At 38.3% G+C, this 13,760-nt stretch overlaps 1 long non-coding RNA gene and 1 other non-coding gene across 4 annotated transcripts in view; one reads left to right on the top strand and one right to left on the bottom strand.

Moving 5' to 3' along the window:
* The window catches only part of LOC130028416 (uncharacterized), a 226,799-nt gene that overhangs the window by 81,911 nt on the left and 131,128 nt on the right, over positions 1-13,760 (top strand). Inside the window, exons 2-3 of one of the 3 annotated variants that reach the window (XR_008793172.1) lie at positions 2,645-2,797; positions 8,856-8,963. This is a non-coding gene — a long non-coding RNA (uncharacterized LOC130028416). Of the gene's footprint in view, positions 1-2,644; positions 2,798-3,760; positions 3,860-8,855; positions 8,964-13,760 lie in introns of those variants that run through there. The other 2 variants (XR_008793174.1, XR_008793173.1) reach the window with 2 other exon arrangements.
* On the bottom strand, positions 2,642-2,805 carry LOC130028463 (U1 spliceosomal RNA). Its single transcript, XR_008793194.1, has one exon. It is a non-coding gene; the product is annotated as a U1 spliceosomal RNA (small nuclear RNA).

The raw sequence follows: 13,760 nt of genomic DNA, 5'->3' as shown, positions 1-13,760 counted from the left end.
GTATTGGTGAACTGAAAGGTATAGAGAAACAACAAAAATACTGAAGAAACCTAATCTTATAATGCTTATCTTGAAAGTAATACTAGTCGTGAAGTAGGATACTGGAAAATCAGTGACAACTTATATGTGTGTTGTGAGTTATTATGATTTTATTTTTCTTCCTCCATTAATCTGGGCAGCATTTTGGACATTTGCCAAGCACATTATAATTCTCCAGTGTTGAGATTTAAATCTCTTAATTATGTAACAAATACCCAGAAAGACTAGATAGAGAGGTTAGGAAATATCTCCTTAAAGGAACATTATTAACAACTGACTCCACTGTTCTTAATATTTATCAATTTGTCAGTTTCTATTCTAAAGTAAGCTTTTGAGTCTGAGAGATAGTACAGAGGTTATGTTGCTTGTCTTGGACAATGTTGACCCAGATTCAATCCCCAGAACACCATAGAATGGTTTCCTAAGTTTTGCCAGAAGTGATCCCTGAGCAGAGACCCAAGTGTAGACTATCACTAATGCTGTGTGGGGTCCATAAACAAATCAAAATATCATGTAGTAAGTTTTAATCTATGAGTAACTTCTAGTTATGCACTAACTGTTCTGGACACTGTGGAACAATTATGGAAGCAAATTGGACATGCTTTCTGGTCTTAAGAATGAGTAAACTCTATGTGGATATTAGAAAAATACAAGTGAATAATTAGTGCTATATATCAGATAGAATTATTGACTAATGTAATAAACATTTGGGGGATGGAATATTTATTTGTTTTGTTTTAAGGGACCATACCTGGTGCCGGGAATCAACCAGGTTGGCAAAGTGCAAAGCAATTACCCTAACTGCTGTACTATCTCTCTCTAACCCAGAGTTGGAATACTTTAATAGTGGGGTTTGTAGACTAGAGATTTCATAGAGACTTTATGTTTTAAAGGAAGAGAGGAAATTAAAGAACAGGAGTATCAGGAGAATGCTTCTGTGGCATTGTGAGCCAATAGATAGAAGTGAGAATATGCGTGCTTAAGTTTTACTTTTCTCTACCAAAGACATTACCTAATAATAGATTTAGGGTAAAGTTACAATAGTTCATATGTCACACAAAGTTCATATATGAGTTGCTGTTGCTGATACTTATGGCTTTATCTCATACTCTTTTTTTTTTTGTTTTTACCCTCAGTACCTTTTCTTTCTACAACCCTGAATCTGTTGCAATTCTGATTCACTTTTGTCTGTTTGTAATTCAGAGAGATTGAATCTTGGTGGTTTCATGTATAAAATGGGGATAGTCATAAAAGGTCCCATAAAGGGTAGATATGAAGAATTGATAAATAAATGCAGATTTTAGACTTGAACCTGGCATTTTGTACGACTCATTATAATACATTATAACAATTACAATTACTGCTAGTAATATTACTACTGTGGCTACTACTAAGCCTGTAAACCACTAAGTTCAGACATTTCTGGAAAAACTTTACATTTCTGATCATTCTGAATCCTTGCCATCCATGGTTTTTATCTGGCTTAAACACATCATGACACATTCTGTAACTTCTAGATAGGGAGATCTGGAGGGAATTATGGTTTTCTCTATTGATGTGTCCCAGAGTGAGGGTGTGTTGAATGCATTGATCAAATGATTTGAGTTTATGAATTCACTTATTCCATACTTGACCCATTCTTACTCTATTCCTTCAATTAATATTATTAGGTTATGAATGATTAATAAGTAATATTATGACCAGAAAAGTCACTGGAACTTATAACAAAGTTGGTTGGGTCAAAATGTTATGATTATTATAATTGGTCTCACTGAAGTATTCTTTAAAATATAAAATATAGGCTTACATTTTGCTTCAAAATTAAAGACTGCCCTTGCCATATTATTTTAAATATTTTATATTTTGATGAATAATTTGTAATGTCGAATGCATTTCCATAATATAATTAGTTTAAAATACTTTCTATTTTAAAAGTTTTCATCATAAGACTCAGACTTGTAGCTGGAGTTTATACAGGTAAAGAAATTGTAATATGGCATTTAACACCGACTTCAAGTTTTTTTGAGGTTCTGGATTAATTTGCCCCTAAAATACTTTCAGTTCTGACCATTTAAATGCCTCTGACTGATGATTGGACAAAGGAATGGTACATATACACAGTGGAATACTATCTAGTTACAAAAACGTTAAAAATCCCATGATTTGCATCTATATGGAGAGATATAGAGGATACTTAGTGAATTAAGCCAAACTTAAGAAATAAACATTGTATGACTTCATCCATTTGTGATATATAGAGAAAACTAGTAATTAAACAGCAAACAACAAACAATAAATTCTAACTTTAGATTGTGAGAGCAATTAGTGGTTCCAAAGGAGAAGCTGGAAGGTATAAATGCAAGAGTTAATTGGGACAAAGAGGATATACCAGTAATCTCAATAAAAATAAAATAGGTGGCAATAGTCTACCTTTGGGTTCTGGATCCTGGGAGGTCAGTCCATACATTATACTCTAAATTATACTCTAAATTTCCCAAATGCAGACAATTAAAAACCATTAATCTTTCCATTAAAATTACATTCATGAGTTGGGTTGGTCACATAATTATGCAATCTTTCTCTCTTTTTTTCCCCTTTTTTTCAGGGGAGAGCACTAACACAGTCCCTCACTACCACAAATTATGCAATTGAGTTTTCCACATTTGGGGAAATTGCAGGGGTCCACATATCTGGAGTGTAATCGATAAGCCTCACCCTGGGAAAACCACCTTTGTGATCATGGCATCTCTCCTGCCAGGTAAGTATATGCAATCTTTTGCATTAGTGGAATTGTTTGTTAGTTAAATTGTTTATTTTGTACAGAAAGTTAAATATCTTTAATGCCATGGTGACTTGATATTCTTTTAAAATTTATCAAATTGTGAACTAAAATGTTTTATCTAAAAATCACTGATAAAACCCTGAAAATTAATCATTGTTAATAATCAGTACCAATAACTCATTTTTGGCATGACAATTTAAAGAACTCTACTGTATTTCATTTTAAAGGCAATTTAGTTCATTGTTAGACATTCTTAATATTTAGAGATAAAAGATAATATATTTATTTTAGGTAGAGAACACATCATTAGGAAATGGATTCATTAAAAATATAAGATAGACAGACCTATTTTTATTTGCTTTAATTCCAGGGCCAGTGCTTCTTTTGAGGAACAGGACATTGAAAGGAATGATTGCATTTCTGAAATGGCTGGCACACCACACATAGTATTTCAAGCATCTTAATAATCAAGTGGCTTAGTTGCATGGTAGATCAGATCAATTACTTAAAAATCAACAGTTAGAAATGAAATTATCCATGGAGCATTTGGTCTGCTGCATACTAATATCTATTAATTGGATGTTTAGTGACTGAACTGACCCACCGTTTAGCAACTGTAGTTAATTAACAATGCAAATATAACTGTAAAATGTTCTGGTAAACTGAGAAATTAGATGAACCTCATCGACTTGGCTTAAGAAGGATGGCAAAACTAAGATGAAGATACTTATCTGTAAGATTATCAAATTCCCAAGTATCTAGTTTAACTGTTATCAGTGGTCTGAAGAGAAGTTTTTCATTCTAATTTTTTCTACTATCATTTATAAAGATAACATTATATACTCTGAAAATAGGTAAAATGTACTTTTACCCTTCCCTTATAACATTCTCTCTCTCTCTCTCTCTCTCTCTCTCTCTCTCTGTTTTCCGTTGCCTGAGTGTGCTGGTGGTATGGCGTGATATCACACAGCCTTCAAATTAAACCGACTGAGATTGATGCTACTCTGGGAGATAGAGCTACCATTTTCTAATGTTATGGAATTAAAAAAGATAAGAAAACAGGTAACACCTGGAGAGTGATACATAGCAGGTTATGAATTAATATTACAGCTTATATCTGAGTGGTAGCACTGTAGCACTGTCCTCCCATTGTTCATCGATTTGCTCCAGCGGGTTCAGTAACGTCCCCATTGTGAGACTTTGTTGTTACTATGTTTGGCATATCGAGTATGTCACGGGTAGCTTGAAAGGCTTTGCTGTGCCTGCGAGATACTCTCGGTTGCTTGCCTGGCTCTCTGAGAGGGAGAGCGGATTCGAACTCTGGTCGGTCGAGTTGGCCCCATGCAAGGCAAACGCCCTACAGGCTGTGCTATCACTCCAGCCCATCTGAGTGGTAACGGATGCAAACAACAGAAGTAGATAATCATTTTTTTTTTACTAGTGCTCACTGCCTTGAACAGAAAATAATACCTCTAGTGAGCAGTAACTCAGAAAATGGGGATCTATTGTAAAGCTTAAAATCAGTTATCACTTATTTTCCTCTTTGGTTATCTAATTATCAGGTGGTGTTAATAAAAGGAAAATCCAGCTAAAATCATAGTCAGCAAAATCAAACATGGCCCTAAGCACATATCTCACTGCTTAAACTACAGTTTATTGGGGGAAAAATGGTTTGTATATTAAGTGATCATGTTCTCATGGACCAAAAGCCTTAATTGTGAAGAGAATAGTAGACAAGAGATAAAAAATGAAATGCAAGATTTTATCCAATCCTGATTTTCAGAACCGAGTGGGAATATAAGCAATATGAGGATGTTTTAGAGAACAAGCTCAAAAATACCATCAGGCTACAGTTTATCTTAGGAAGAAATGCTAATGGGGTTGCGATTTCATTTGAAGGAAGGATGGACGGTAATGATGCTCAAGTCATGAAAGGATTTGAAACTGAGTCCTTTAGAATAATGGGCTCATTTGAAGATCAGAGAGGATTAGACCAGACTAAGGCACAACAGAGAACAACCACCACACTAGCCTGCTTTGGGGAGTGGGGATCTCTTTAATTCGACTCTCCTGAAATGAGAAATTGCCTCCTCCCATGCCTGTTATTCCACCTTTCCCCTTTATTTCTTTTTCTCTCTCCATCATGGTACTTAATCTCTCCAAATGTCTTTGGTGGGGAAGAAAATACAAGATTTTGAGCTAGAAGTTCTCAGTATGAAGTTTCAGCAGGTAATTACCAGATGTCTGAACTTGGACCAGTTCTGAGTTCCTGAGTTTCATTTTTAGCTAAAGAAAACTGAAAATTTCCCCCCTAATTTGTAAAAGGAAGATAATATCTTCCTTGTGGGGTGGTTGAGAGCATAGAATAAAAATAACATGCACAAAAATCTCTTCATAATACGTAAGGCAAATATGACTGTGGGTTTTTGGTGTTATCAAAGTGTTTTCTCAGTCCTGCGTCTTTCCTCTTTCCCTTGCAATTCCAAGTAGCAGATAGCTAGAAAAAAAAAAGATAGAAAATTGCCTTCTTACCTTTCTTTATAAGATAGTTTCTTATCTTTAAGAAAAGGCTTTGCGTCAGGGGAATGGATCTTAGGCTCTGCTAGACTTTACTCCAGTCTATGATTTCATGACAAATAAGCCTTCACATATTTCCTCTGTGGGGTTGCTTATTGCTTCTTTTTCAAGGCCCAGAGTAATCAGTATACTCTCTGAAACCTGTATTTTGAGACACTGGAAATGTTCTAAAGAGAAGTCCAAGGGAAAGAATAATTTCAGAAGCATAATTACATAGGTATGAGTTGTATGTAATGTGTCCAGTCCGAGTTTCCCACCACTCAACCTTGCTCAACTTTTTCTGCAGCCAGTTCACGTTTGAACTTTATGTGTGCTTTAGAGAAGGAGCCTAGAGTCTCCGTCTCTCTACCTTGGCCATTGCCATGGTTTCCTTGGTGACACCAGCAGCAGCTAGCCCTCTTCTTGCTGTTTGAACAGCATTTCTAAAAAACCTAGACGTTGAATCCTAACCCCATTCTCATTAGTTTCATTTTCCTAGAGTTTCCACAAACCTAATCCTTGCTCTAATGGTAAACTCTGCTTAGTCACGCTGACCTACCAGGGATCACAGACTCCTTGATCAAATCCAGAGTCTCTCAGGAAGGAGAGGACGATGTTTTTTGTACTTGTCATCAGTTTCTGTCATGGCAAATCTTCTTCATTTGTCAGGGTTGCCAAAATAACAAGGAACTACATTAGAATGCTTTAAACTTGTTAGTTTCCATTGTTTCTGTACTTGTAGACCCTCATCAGAGACCAGAAGTTGAAAGCCACTTGTTTAAGTGATTGAAATTTATTGTGGCACAATTCTAGGGATTAAAGTTTGAGATCAAGGTATCAGCAGGAGCTGGTCCTTCTGGGGGATGTGAGAGAGCGTCCACTTGAGGACCCCTCTGCTTGTTTCTGTGTTTTGCTGGTCCTCTGTGGTGTCCTCGGTTTGTGCTACATCACTCCAATCCCTGCCTTCATTTTCATCCACTGGACTTACTGTGAGCTTGACTGTGTCCAAATTCCTCCTTTTTAATAAATATTCCAGGCATATTGGTGTGGGTTCATGGCATTCATCTGACCTCTTCACTGATTATATTTCTAATAATGTTTCTCAACTAAGCTGACTTCCTAAGGTACTGAAGCTGAGAGTTTCTCCACATTGATATTTTGTTTTTGATAGCAAGTGTCTCCTAGCTTAATATTCCTACATTGATATTCTTAGTGACATAGTTATTCCATAATAAGCACAAATTCTTATGTATACCTTGATAAAGCTTTGTTGCATGTGCAAATTATATAGCACATGGTTCTGGGTGTTCTGTTCAGTAGGTTAGGGATCTACATGTTGAATAATTATTGCCACTAAGAATTTATCTTTTAGAAGTCAGCATTGTGGCTAAGATTAAAAACATATACACACAAGTGGGAAGAATCTGACTAACATTTAAAAGTTGATTTCCAACTTTTATTTTTCTAACTAGAGAAAAGTCTTGACATCTTTTATAGAAACCCAACAGAAAATTGAAAATCACCTTGCCCTAATTCATAGGAGACAGTTTTGTGTCTCTCCTGCTCATTTCACTTAATAGCAGTCCCTGAGGTTTCATGGCAGATATAAGATTCAATTAGAAATCCATAGAGTATTTTAATCTAAAAAAAAGAGGTGATGTGAAGGCATGTTTCGAAACAAAATACATTGTGTGTATACTATGGAATTAGAGATATGGAAGCATTATTATAAACCTGATAGCTGGTATTTTGAATAACAACGGAAAGAAACATAGAAAAGTTGACTGGCTTCCTAGGATAATGGGTAATTTTATCATGAGTAAACTGTGTTCAATTTTCAAAAAATACTTTAGGGGAATCTGAGCTGGGCCCCCCTGATCTCAAGGGACCGTTAATCATTGCAAGTACCGCATCTCTTCATTTTGTGATTCTTAATCCCTGCATTTCTGTACCATTTTTTTTTTTTGCTAGAAAAGCTGCAGTGAAACAATTTTAGAATTAGGCAGGGGTTGAGATATTTGTTCATTTGTTTTATTTTGCTATTAAGATGGCAGACTTTATTAGTTGCTAGCAAGTTCATATGATACAAAGATTTGAGCAACATTGGATGAAAGACTTATAGAAGGAGAAAAGAGTTATGTACCTGTACTGTTCCATGACAACATTGTATTTCATTTTTACAAATTTCTGAGAAAGACTTATTACTATCCCTAATTTATATATGAAAACCATGGAGTATAGGTGATTTTCTAATGCACTGCTAGAAAATGTCAGACTTGAAATCTGAATCTAGATCTATTCTAAACCTAGGTCTGGTAAGCTATCAAGTTTCTGTTCTACCTCTCTCTCCCCTCAAGATTTTAACCTGAGGAACAGAAAATGCTGAAATCAAATAGTATCGACATAAGATGAAATCTTTTATCTAATGTTGGATCAGAAATGACAAGAAAATGAAAAGACTTTGATTTGGAGAAATCTGAATTCAGTTTGATTAACATAATTGGACATTTCTTAAAGACAATAGCTAATTACATCTGCATCTAGGAGCTTTCTATGTTCAGTGTTGAGCTAATAGGAGAATTTCCCTTCTCTGAGATACACAAAGAATTACTAGGAGATTCTGAATACTGAAAATTTATGGTAGCCCTCATAGATTTCCATCCTTATCCATCTCTCTGTTGATCTTTATACTATTTTGTCATGCTTGTTAAACTTCACAAATAAACAGTTTTCTTTCAGTTTTGTGCCCAGATAGCCACATATGACATAGAACAAGGTGTTTATTTAGCATAAATGTAAGACAACAATTGCTATCTCTAGAATGAGGCTCACTGGTGGCATCAGGAAGTGAATTGTAGATCAGTGCTATAGATTCTACATGGGAGTGAGCTTTCCTTCCATGGGAAGTTTACAATGTCCTTCCATTGCCAAAAATTGTCATAGGCTACTCTAACAAGGAAAACAGAGATACTATATAAAAACTAGAGAAGTAGCTATGAGAAACAGCCACAATATTGTATGCTACTTATGTGAAGTAATTAGCCAGGCCACAAGTAGTTTACAAAGACTATCATAAAAGACTGTCACAGAATTCAGTTGATCCATATGACTTAGCAAAAGCATCATCAAAGACTGGATGCTCAGATAAAGATGTGAAGTTACAATGAGAAGAAACCCTTCCACTCTAAAAGAAAGAAAGAAACATTTTTTCAAATACTTTCAGAAAGCCTGAGCTATTAAATAATCTCACTCAGCCAGGCTCCTAGCTTCTTGGCATAAGGAGACATTTCTACCTGTAAAAATCTGAAATCTGGGAAGATACGTTCATCAACAAAATGGATACATTTAGTTTGGGTTTAGTGGATGGTATTTATTTATGTAATTCACTGTAACGGCCATGAATATTTATGATCTGTTCGCTGTCTGGTATAGAAGTGCCTTTCAGAGTCAGTGACTGTCTTCTCTGCTGACTCCCCAGCTGCGTGGCCCAGAGGAATAGCTGGTCAGGATTTCAACGTGTCCTCTGGCGGTGCGTCCTTTCCAGAAGTGCAGCAGAGAAGCCAAGCTTGAAATAAACTCACTCAGGGTACTGAACATCCGAGAAATGTTTTCATTTTGGCTGTAGTGAATATAAAAAAGAAACTTGATACAGGATTCTATCCATAAGAGTGCAAAAATGTGCACAGTGGAAATGATCAAAACTGTCATTCAATATAAAAGTTGTTGATCAACTGTTGAATCATCCAACCTTTCACCCTTTATTTTCTTTCTCGTGTTGTTGAGAAAACTCACAATGAACATGGTAGGAGGGAATACCGAATTCTTAATCTGACCTGCACGGCAAAGCCTTCAAAAAAATTTCATTTTAAAACCACTATCTAATAAAATAGTGAAGAGAAAGAATGAAGCCAAAAATAGTATAATAAAAATTATTTAACTAAGTAATTTACTTAAAAAATACTGTTTTGTCTAAATTTTTATATCTCATGATTTTCATTTTTATTTATTTATTTATTGCTTTTTTGGTCACACCCAAAGATGCTCAGGGGTTACTTCTGGCTCTGCACTCAGGAATCACTCCTGGTGGTGCTCGGGGGACCATATGGGTTGCTGGAAATTGAACCTGGGTCGGCTACGTGCAAGGCAAACGCCCTATCCGCTGTGCTATCGTTCCAGCCCCATGATTTTCATTTTTAGATTATTTAAACTTTTGTCATGGTAAATTCTTATTTTAAATAAGTAAATATTTTATATCTAATTATTTATTCATTTATTTATTTATTTATTGAATCACTGTGGGAAAGGTTACAAAGCTTTCAGGTTTAGGTCTCAGTCATGCAAATATCAAACACATTTGCCTTTACCAATACTTATTTTTTACCATGAAGAACCCCAATAAAACCCCATCCCCCACCCCTCCCAGTTCCTGTTAGGCAGATGAATTCTAGTTAACACTCTATCTGCTTTGATTAGATTCATTGTTTCAATAAAAGATTCACCACTATTATTTAGAGTTTACCCCCCCCCCCCCCCCAAATCAGACATGCTGAAGAAGCATTGTGAAGTGATTTGCTTTCTACAGCTGGGTTCCAGAAATAAATGTTGGTTTTGGATTTCTGCTATTTTACTTATTGACCCTGGAAGTATTTCTACTGAAAGTCAGATAGTTAAGAAATTGGTTTCTGTGCTCTGGAGTCGTGGCCATGCTGGACAGCCGTTTGTGGGGGGAAACTGGTGGCCTCGGTAGGGCGTGAAGGGCGGACCGAAACGCCCCCCTTCCCATGAGGTTTTAGTCGCCCCCACACTCCCGGCTCATACCTGTTGTCCACAAGGCTCCCATGCAGACACCATCTTTCTTTCCAGAGAGGAAAGGGCGAATGGGGCAACACCCTTTCCCCTCCGGACAGACATGGTGGCCTGGATTAACGCATAGTCCGTTCACTTTTCTGCTCCAAGCTGCCGGGTTCTGCATTAAGTCCTTGTGCTTCTGGGGCCGTGGCTGTGCTGGAGAGCCGCTCGCGGGGGGCAAATGGTGACCTCGGTAGGGCGTGAAGGACGGACTGGAACGCCCCCATCCCATGAGGTTTTAGTCGCCCCCACACCCCCGGCTCATACCTGCTGTCCACAAGGCTCCCATTCGGCCACCATCCTTCTTTCCAGAGAAGAGAGGGCGAATGGGGCAACACCCTTTCCCCTCCAGACAGACATGGTGGCCTGGATTAACGCATAGTCCGTTCACTTTTCTGCTCCAAGCTGCCAGGTTCTGCATTAAGTCCTTGTGCTTCTGGGGCCATGGCTGTGCTGGAAAGCCGCTCGCAGGGGGCAACTGGTGACCTCGGTAGGGCGTGAAGGGCGGACCGAAATGCCCCCCTTCCCATGAGGTTTTAGAGGACCCCACACCCCCGGCTCATACCTGCTGTCCACAAGGCTCCCATGTGGCCGCCATCTTTCTTTCCAGAGGAAGGAGGGCGGAAGGGAGCAACACCCTTTCCCCTCTGGGCAGACATGATGGCCTGGATTAACGCATAGTCCATTCACTTTTCTGCTCCAAGCTGCTGGGTTCTGCATTAAGTCCTTGTGTTTCTGGGGCTGTGGCCGTGCTCCAATCTTAACGCTGATTTTCAGGGAGAAACATTGGGTGGTTTACTTCCCATTGATCACTTTGTATATAGAGAGAAGGTTTTGAGGAAAAGTCCTAGTTCCCGCATACTCGAGCTGTGCTTGTAGAGGCTTCTGGTCACCGGGGTTCCATCTGGGGGAGGCGGGATGCGGTACCTACCCCATCTGGGACTTCCTGATGATCTCGGCTCTTTGTGGAACCTGTTTTTTGTTTTTTCCTCAGGGAGCTGTGGATCCCGCCCTCCATGTGGCCCTTCTCTTAGGCTGTATGCTGTAAAGATGGCGCTGGGGGGCGGGCTGTGGGCGTGACTTCCGGAATCTGAGGTTACCTGGGAGCTGTAGTCCCGGCAGATTTGAGGAAAAGTCCTAGTGCCCGCATACTCGAGCTGTGCTTGTAGAGGCTTCTGGTCACCGGGGTTCCATCTGGGGGAGGCGGGATGCGGTACCTACCCCATCTGGGACTTCCCGATGATCTCGGCTTTTTTTGGAACCTGTTTTTTTTTTTCCTCCGGGAGCTGTGGATCCCGCCCTCCATGTGGCCCTTCTCTTCGGCTGTATGCTGTAAAGATGCCCTATATCTAATGATTTTGTCATCCATTAAAGTAGTTAAAATTTATAAAATAGAAAATTTAAAGATTAAAAATATAACAACCAGGGCCATAAAAATAGTATCATGGATAAGGTACTTGTCTCTGCGTGGCTTACTTGAGTTCAGTCCCCAGTATCACCACATAATGATCCTTCAGCACGTCAAGGAGTGACCCCTGAGCATTGCTGAGCACAGTCCAATACTTCACCCTCAAAAAAAAACCTGGAAACAACCAATAAGTGATGATGTGATGGTCTGGAGTGATCTCACAGTGGGTAAGGCATTTGCCTTGCACAAGGCTCCCATGGTCGACCCGGTTTTGATTCCTCCTCCCCTCTTGGAGAGCCACGCAAGCTACCGAGAGTATCTTGCCCACATGTCAAAGCCTGGCAAGCTACCCATGACATATTTGATATGTGAAACACAGTAACAACAAATCCCACGATGGAGATGTTACTGGGCCCACTCGAGCAAATCGATGAACAACAGGAGGACCGTGACTGTGAGTATGCATTGTAGTATAAATTAAAATTGAATTGTTAGGCTGATTGGCCTATATGTAATAGGATTCACAATTTAATGTGTAATTCTGTAAATATCAGTAAACCTATGCACTTGTATAGCTGTCACCATGATAATAAACTAGGATATTTCCATGACCCTTTGAGGTTAAATGCCTCTCTCCTTTGTCATGGACTATCTGTTTTATGGCCTTATATTATACTTACTGTTTGCAAATACCAAGAAATAAAATTGATCCTATGGAGTCTGGGTTCTTTGAACCTAATATTTTTGAGATTCATCTGTGTTGCGCATGCATCAATAGTTGGGCACTTTTTATTGTTGGGGGTTGTTCCTTTGTGTCACTGCACCATGATTGCTCTTAGCATTCACTGGTCAGCGAATATTTGGGGAACTTTTGGTTTGGGTTTATTACAAATAAATTTATTTAGAAAAATTTGTATACAGGATTTTGTGTAGACATATATCTCATTTCTCTGGCTAAAGAACCAGATGTTAGCTTTCTGTCCCACATGCCTATAATTATAATAAAGAAATAGTAAAATATACCAAAGAAGTTGAACAATTTTATGTTTCCACTAATAATACATTAGAGTTCAATTCACTCAACTTTCACTAAGACTTGATTTTTTTTAAAAAAAAGAAACTAATTTTGTTCTCATGTACAGAGCTATCTTTGTGGTTTTAATTGACTTTCCCTCAAACACTAATGAGGTTGAGCAGATTTGCAGGTGCTTATCTGCTAGACTTATATCTGATATATTTTCCACTTTCATGGAGGAGGTAGATGGTCCCAAGATGTACTCAGTGGCCGTGGGATTATATTCTGGTTCTGGGGCACGAGGTGGGGTGAGCCTGTGATGCTGTGGATCAAACCCAGGGACTTGCAAGTGCAAAGCACGAGCTCTGGCCCTTTAAATGATCTCTTTGGTCTTCTCATCTTTTCACTGGAATGAGCTCAAATCCTTTGTTCATTTAGGTTGTTTGTTTTCTTATAAGTAAATCTTGAGTATTTTGTAGCTTCTTAATACTGTCCCTTTATCAGCTGTATTTTGCTATTTTGCAATTTTTACCTCCACGCTAAGACTTCCTTTACTTTTTATCAGTCTTTGAAAGAGTTGATTTAAATTTTAATAAAGCCCAAGATATCAATTTTTTATTTTATGCTTCTTACTTTTATATACTACCTTAAGAAAATTTTGCCTAACCCATCATCAGAACGTTCCCCCTACTTTACACTAGAAGTTTTATATAAAATTGGAAACTTTAAAAATACAAACCCACACAAGCACACATTCTATTATACTGCAGAGTAATGCCTAACAACTTTACTGGTTTGTGGACTGGTTTGATGTACACGAATAACCGAGATGGCAAATGGCCTTCCATAATTGTTTCGAAAATATTAACCTCATGTAGTACTGTATCACTGTCTTCCCGTTGTTCATTGATTTGCTCAAGTGGACACCAATAACGTTTCCATTGTGAGCCTTGTTGTTACTGTTTTTGGCATATCAAATACAACACAGGGAGCTTGCCAGGCTCTGCCTTGCAAGCGGGATACTCTCGGTAGCTTGCCGGGCTCTCAGAGAGGGATGAAGGAATCGAACCCCGGTCAGCTGAGTTCAAGGCAAATGTCCTACCTTCTGTGCT

Source organism: Sorex fumeus, unplaced genomic scaffold (assembly GCF_029834395.1).
Source record: "Sorex fumeus unplaced genomic scaffold, SorFum_2.1 ptg000039l, whole genome shotgun sequence".
In the NCBI taxonomy this organism is placed as follows: domain Eukaryota; kingdom Metazoa; phylum Chordata; class Mammalia; order Eulipotyphla; family Soricidae; genus Sorex; species Sorex fumeus.
The sequence above is the reverse complement of the archived record's forward strand: the minus strand, read 5'-3'. Positions and strand labels throughout refer to the sequence as shown.